This window comes from Suncus etruscus, chromosome 2 (genome assembly GCF_024139225.1).
Source record: "Suncus etruscus isolate mSunEtr1 chromosome 2, mSunEtr1.pri.cur, whole genome shotgun sequence".
In the NCBI taxonomy this organism is placed as follows: domain Eukaryota; kingdom Metazoa; phylum Chordata; class Mammalia; order Eulipotyphla; family Soricidae; genus Suncus; species Suncus etruscus.
This window is the reverse complement of record NC_064849.1, coordinates 144208609-144215969: the sequence shown is the minus strand read 5'-3', so window position 1 is coordinate 144215969 and position 7361 is coordinate 144208609. Positions and strand designations below refer to the sequence as shown.

At 35.7% G+C, this 7361-nt stretch overlaps 1 pseudogene; it reads left to right on the top strand.

Moving 5' to 3' along the window:
• The first annotated feature begins 2142 nt into the window (after positions 1 to 2142).
• Positions 2143 to 7361, top strand: part of LOC126001893 (platelet-activating factor acetylhydrolase IB subunit alpha2-like) — a 41553-nt pseudogene continuing 36334 nt past the window's right edge.

Sequence of the window (7361 nt, the reverse complement as noted above, 5' to 3'; positions counted from 1 at the left end):
CTTTCTTTTCTTTCTTTCTTTCTTTCTTCTTTCTTTTCTTTCTTTCTTTCTTTCTTCTTCTTCTTTCTCTTTCTTTCTTTCTTTCTTTCTTTCTTTCTTTTCTTTCTTTCTTTCTTTCTTCTTTCTTTCTTTCTTTTCTTTCTTTTCTTTTCTTTCTTTCTTTCTTTCTTTCTTTCTTTCTTTTTCTTTCTTTCTTCTTTCTTTCTTTTCTTTCTTTCTTTTCTTTCTTTCTTTCTTTCTTTCTTTCTTTCTTTTCTTTCTTTCTTTCTCTTTCTTTCTTCTTTCTTTCTTCTTTTCTTTCTTTCTTTCTTTCTTCTTTCTTTTCTTTCTTTCTTTTCTTTCTTTCTTTCTTTCTTTCTTCTTTTTCTTCTTTCTTCTTTCTTCTTTTTTCTTCTTTCTTTCTCTTTCTTCTTTCTTCTTTCTTTCTTTCTTTCTTTCTTTCTTTCTTTCTTTCTTTCTTTCTTTCTTTCTTTCTTTCTTTCTTTCTTTCTTTCTTTCTTTCTTTCTTTCTTACCCGGTAGGGTTATTCCTGGCTCTATGCTCATAAATCGCTCCTGGCAGGCTCGGGGGACCAGATGGGATGCCGGGATTTGAACCACTGACCGTCTGCATGCAAGGCAAATGCATCACCTTCATGCTATCTCTCCAGCCCCTATACAAACATTTTTTTTTTGTTTGTTTGTTTTTTGGGCCTCACCCGTTTGATGCTGAAGGGTTACTCCTGGTTAAGCACTCAGAAATTGCCCCTGGCTTGGGGGGACCATATGGGACGTTGGGGGATCGAACCGCGGTCCTTCCTTGGCTAGCACTTACCTCTAGCGCCACGTCGCTGGCCCCATATTTCTTAATTAGTGCTTTCTAGTTCCCGAGTCAAATATCAGTTGTAAATTGCCTACTACAAGAGAAATTTTGATTTGTTTAAAAATCTTTTAGCCGTCTTCTGGGCTACTTTAAAATCCTGTTTGTAAAAGGCAACTGTCTAAGTAATAATGTGCAAGATGGCAAAGAGAGGTACAAATGCTCACTTACTTCTTGGTGTGGTTTAGTGAAGAGTCAAGGACAATCCCAGCTAAGAAAAGTTTTGTGATCAAGAAAATGCTGATTTTAATAGTAATTAAGTTGCCAAAACAGACTGTTTTTCTTTTTAGGAGTAATCCCTTAGTACCCAGCAGTGCTAAGGAGTTACTCCTGCCTCTGCACTCAGGGATTACTAATGACAGTGCTCAGGAACCACGTGGGATGATGGAGATTGAACCAAGGTCAGTAAAGTGCAAGGCATGCACCCTATCTGCTGTACTATCACTCTGGCCCCCAAAAAACTGTTTTTATAGTTTTTAATTATATCCATTTACATCATCACAATCTAATTTTATTTATTTATTTATTTTTAAAAATCTTTATTTAAACATTGTGATTACAAACATGACTGTAGTTGGGCTTCAGTCACATAAAGGACACCCCCTTTACCAGTGCTAATGAGTGAGAGAAGTAGAATGCCTGTTGTGAATACAGGCAGGGGTGTGGGTGCAGGGAGATGCCATGCATTCGGGGTGATAATGTTGCAATTCTAATTTTAATAATCAGCACCAGTCTCTTATAAATGACACTAGAAACGAAAGTTTCATCTAACTAATCAACTAAAGGAGTAGCTGGTAAAATAAGTATTAGGAATTTATTTCAGATTAGTTAAATTTCTGTGGGTCTTTGGGGAAAAAAATCTATCTCATGTAAGTCACAGTTGTCTTAAAATAGAACAATGAAATAACTATGTTACTATGTAGGATTCTAAGATTCCCCAGCAATAAGTGTTTTATGAGACCTAGACTGCTATTTTGGATTTCTTTCATTAATCATGCCAGATTACATTGATGTATTGATCTACCTTTTTTTTTTATTTGAATTAATATATCTATGCTGCACATTTTCTGGTACATTTTGAAGATTTTGAAAAGTTGATATTTCTACTTAGATAAGCTAATTCATAATTCTTTAGTTGTTCAAAGAAGGTTACTTTTGCATAATTGCATAACTTTTGTTATTACTGCTTCATAACTTCCTTTATTACTATTGCACATATTTAGAAACATGTCTTTGCTAAATACATTTCTTTAATACATGATTTAAAAAATGTATTTAGCGAACATGGCTGGGAAGATGGTCAGTCTATCTTTGTGCTTAATGCTACAAGTAAATTATCCTGACTTAATAGTACTGAGATTGTGCTTTTTTTTTTTTTTTGTAACAACCTCTGGTGCTCAGAGCTTATTCTGGCTCTGTGTTCAGAGAGAACCCTCTCTGGTGGGCTCGTGGGACCAAATGGGGTGCTGATGATACAACCTGAGTTGATGATAATACCCTTTGTACTATCTCTCTGGTCCCTGAAGCTGTGCTTTTTAATGAAAATGAAATTACTGATGATAAAAAGAAAAGAAAATAACAAAAAAGAGAGAAAAAAAAAGAAAGGAAAGACCTTTGAAGTGACCATCATGGATTAAGCTAGTAAGGCATTTTCTCTTCTATGCACTGTCTTTTAAAATGAGATTCTGTTCAAGTGTTACAGTAGCATAATATAAATTGGTGGCTCTGGCTTCTTAAACTTTAGTTCTTTCTCCTGTAAAGCAGCATAAGTGAGTGCCTTATCATAATGTTGGAATAATGACATCTCAAGGCCTGTGTTCTGCATTCACAAGTAAGAAAAGTTCCAGAATAGAATTGACTCAGCAATACCTGACCAGGGTCCTTAATGCACTGATGAATACCATTGCCCCTAGGAATTAAATATAGAGGTAGCTGTAGCTTGTGTAAAGTTCTCTGTGCCATTTGAAAAAGGTACTGAGAGAAAAGATAGGCTGATTTTTTAATTTTAATGTTTTACTCATCGGTTAAGTACATTTAGGGTTTGCTTTGCAAAATGTCAACAGATATCCCAAGTGGATAACATTTAAAAAAGATTGAATTTTATATATTTACTCTAATACCATCTCAAGAATGTGGTCATCAATGCCAACAGGTTCATTGGTTAAGACAACTGACTCAAATAATTATTAAAAATCATCCATCACACTTTTTACTATTTTTGTCATTTTCTTTTCAAATCCATTTGGATCAAAATTCTAGCCAGAAAAGCCTAGCGATTTCTTCCTACTTCTGATATATTTAGGAAAAGTTCCAAATGGAGTTTCCATTTACAAAGTTGCTAAAAGACAATCTGAGGAGCAGTTATCTGTTACTTAATGGTATTTCTTTTTACCTTATATTTCTTTTTCATTATAAATAATATTGATCATGCATTTATTTTTATATATTCAATAACTGACAAACCAATTTCAATGATCTCATGTTATATAACTTATCTTAAAAAATGACTTTTTTGGGGCCGGAGGGAGCATGGAGGTAACTAATGCATGTCATTAGTTCAAATCTCGGCATCCCATATGATCCCCCGTGCCTGCCAAGAGCGATTTCTGAGCATGGAGCCAGGAGTAATCCTTGAGCACTGCCGGGTGTGACCCAAAAAAACCAACAACAACAACAACAACAAAAAAAAAAAAACCCCAAAACCCCACTACTTTTTCAAATTAGCAATGTGAATACCATTATTATTGTTATTAGGCTTGGGGTTTGCACCTGACTGCTCAGGGCTTATTTCTGTTGTGCTCAAAGATGACACGTGATCTAGAATCAAACCTGTATTAGCTTTGTGCAAGTCAAGTACCTTATTTGCTTGTACTATCTCTCTGACTTCTAATATTATTTTTTAAATATATCTTGCCCTCCTTTTGTTGTTATGACTAAATATGACAGACACTTGGTTGTGGTGCTTGCACACGTTCTCATCATTGACACTTATAAATCGTGATTCTCATGAACAGTTATCAATGGTTCCATATTTATCGGGCTACACACTGGTTGTGGTGCTTGAACACTTTTGTTACAGGTTCACACATACTTGGCTGCAATGTAATTGAGATAAAAAACATTGTGCTCAGGGATCACTCCTAGAGGTGCTGGGGGATCATATATTACTAGGGATTCAACCCACATTGGTAAGATGCAAGTAAATTCTTGCATATATTGTCTCTCTGTCCAAAGATCACACACTTCGTTGTGATCCTGAAGGTTCCAAACAGCAAACAAAACTATAGGATTGTACTTGGATATATGGAGCAGTGCTACAATTTAATGCACAGCCTCATGGGCCTCTAGTTTGTAAGGTTGGCACTCCTAACAATTACAATTGTTGTCATTATTTTATAATAAATTATTTTGAGGTTCAGGGATATTGAAATAATTTGATTTTATGGAGTATTTTCTCTGTATTGGGTAGTATTTGAAGAACTTCCTGTTTAAATTATTTGATTGAGATAACAACTATAGGTAACCTCATTTTATAAATTGAACTCAGTAGTAGAATGAGGTAAAAATAACCTACTCCAAAGTATGGAATGAGTAAACAGGAGAGTCCGTTAAATAAGAATTCACTGAGACTGATTCTAGAGCCAAGTGCTTACCACCTCTTTGCCTAGCTAAGGTCCAGAAACTTTTTCCTAGAACTTGGCTCCTAAATTAGGATCTGAATCTTCTGATTTCTATCAAACTATTTTTATTTTGTATTTGGTTGTAACTTTTCTCATTATCATTTGTTTTCTCCCATAATACAATTTGCAGCATTATGTACTACTCACCTGCCCAACTTCACTTGTACAGGAAAAAAGTGATTATTTCTTATATATGTATAAATATATTTATATTATTACATATACCACATAAAAGAGAGTCAGTTAAAATGACTGAATCAAAGTGGTGGAACTCCTTCAACACTTCAGAATTTAATCTTTACAGTTGGAATTTTCATGACATAAAGTTATTAGATAATAAAATTAGCTGACATAAATGTAGCTGACTAACCAGAGGGGGTGAAGAGAGGTTGATATGATTGATATGATAGAAAGAGCAAGATAATCAGAACATTTTACATAGTTTTTACTGTTTCAGTTTTTTGCTTGGTGCTTTTTTTTTTTTTTTTTTTTTTTTTTAGGTGCTCAGGGATAACTCCTCACTCTGTGACCAAAGTCTTGGTAGTACTGGGAAATCATACATGTATGGAGAGATGAACTAGGGTTTGCAGCCACTCACACAGCCACATTACTAGGCAGGTGCTTGACTCTCCTCGGGCTATATCTCTTGCCATCAATGTCAGGTTGTTATTAATCAAAACCTATTAGTTATTATTTTTGTTTTGGGGCTACCTTAGTGCGTGCTCAGGACATGTTCATGTTCCTGGCTCTGTGCTCCAGGATGGGATCTCTGGCTCTGGACTCTAGTATACAAACACTGGAGTTAGTCAGAGACGCCAAAGCAAGAACCCTACCCCATGTGCTACTTGTTCTGCCCTGGCCTGCATTTAATGTCTCCTTAATCAGTATCTCCTCTGTTTTAATGGGCTCGTTGAGGAGATGGACAAAGAGGAATTACTTCTGACACAACTCTAATATACTAGCTTGTATCTCTAGGATAAATATAAAAAGAGGGACACGAAAGTATAAAGGATTGACTTCCTATCATCACCCACGCTCACTAACAATTTCCAAAATTTTTTCTTGATTATTTATCGTATATTGTCTGTGTTAGATACCCACCCCTCCCTTTCTCTCACCTTCTCCATCTAGTTTCTGTAGGGCCTCATTATTATCTATGATCTATGATGTATGACATATGATATAAAAAGCAAGATAACCTGCTGCTTGTTGGTTTAAGATTTTGACTTTGTTTTAGTTCTTTTGTTTCATTTTTTTTTTACTTTTTTGATCACAGATGGCTATGCACATGGAATACTCTTGGCAGGGTTTAGGGAACAATAAGGGGTTCCAGGGTGCTGGGATCACACCTAGGTTGGCTGTGTGCAAAGCAAGAGCCCTACTCCTGTTGTTTTAATTATAAAATATAAAGGCTAAATTCCTAGTGTTGGATAAGGCCTTTCTCGGCATGGTGCTTTTAGCCCTTTCTGCCGGTGGGTCTGGAAAAGGGTAGTAGTGGTGAAATAATTTATTGGAGACATCTTCATTTATTCTATTCTCCATGTGCATTTCCTCACATGGCTTCTATGCTAAACTTTTTTAGCAGCCACTCTCTGCTGCTTCTCCTCTGGCTATCTGCTTGTCATTCTCTCTGCTGCTCCTAAGCAGTGTCTTTCTCTCTCATCTCTTTTTCTCCAGAGCTCTCTCTGACTTCTTTTCTGCTGCTCTACATGCTTCCTTCTTGCTGCGTTTCTCTTGTTCTTGCTCTTTCCCTTTTTTATCCTCTCCCTCCCCCCCAGGCACACTCCTCTATCCACCCATTCTAGGTGTGGACAGTTCTGATCATTCGGGTGGGATTAACAAGAAGTTTGGGGAGGGGATACCCATACTCTCCTGTATCATGTCTCCAGCACCTAATTTTCAAGATTTTGTTAATTTGTTTGTTTTGGGGGCACTCTAGTGGTGCTCAGGGGTTACTCCTGACTTGGCATTCAGGGATCACTACTGCTTGGAGGACCATGGGGATGCTAGAATTGAACCCAGGTCAGGTGTGTGCAATGCAAGTGTCTAATCCACTATACTATTTCTCTAGCCTCCTTACTTCCTCAGTTCCTATAGATTATGTAGTTTATTGTCATAATGCTGCTTCTTCTTTTATCATTTTTATTTTAGGCTTATTTTCTAGTATTTTTAAAATTATGATTGTATTTAAGTCATCTTTCATCCCTGATAAAAAATGTACTTTAACATTTTTGTGACTTTTTCTTTATCGTTCTTTCTACCTAGATTATTGTTTACCTCCTTTTCACTTGAAGAATTAGCACTTATCCTACAAGATAAAATCCAAATGTATTTCATTTTCAATTTACTTTTATTTTATTGACACCATTGTGATTTACAAAGTCCTTCATAATTGTATGTAGATACTCAATGAAACAGGGCCAATCCACTGCTAGTGTTGACTTCCCTCCAACAATGGTACCAGAGTGCATGCATACCTTACCACCTTGCCCTGTAACCAATCTGCCTTTATAATAGGCCCTTTTTAAGTTTAGGCTATTAAAGCTTAGGTCTTTTTATTTCATTGTTGTTGACTTTGGCATGGGAATTTAGTTGGATGTATATCTTGATGAAAATTTTATGATCCTTCAGATAAAATTATTATATACCAACGTAAAGATATTTTGACAATGACAATGAGAGTAAATGTTTATAGAATACTTAAGGGCAACAATTTTATTATCATTGATAAAGAACATGAAATTTAGATATTTTATGTAAATTATTTGGGGAGAAAAATTTCAGACAAATCTGTTTGATTCCCAAATCCATAAACTTAAATCT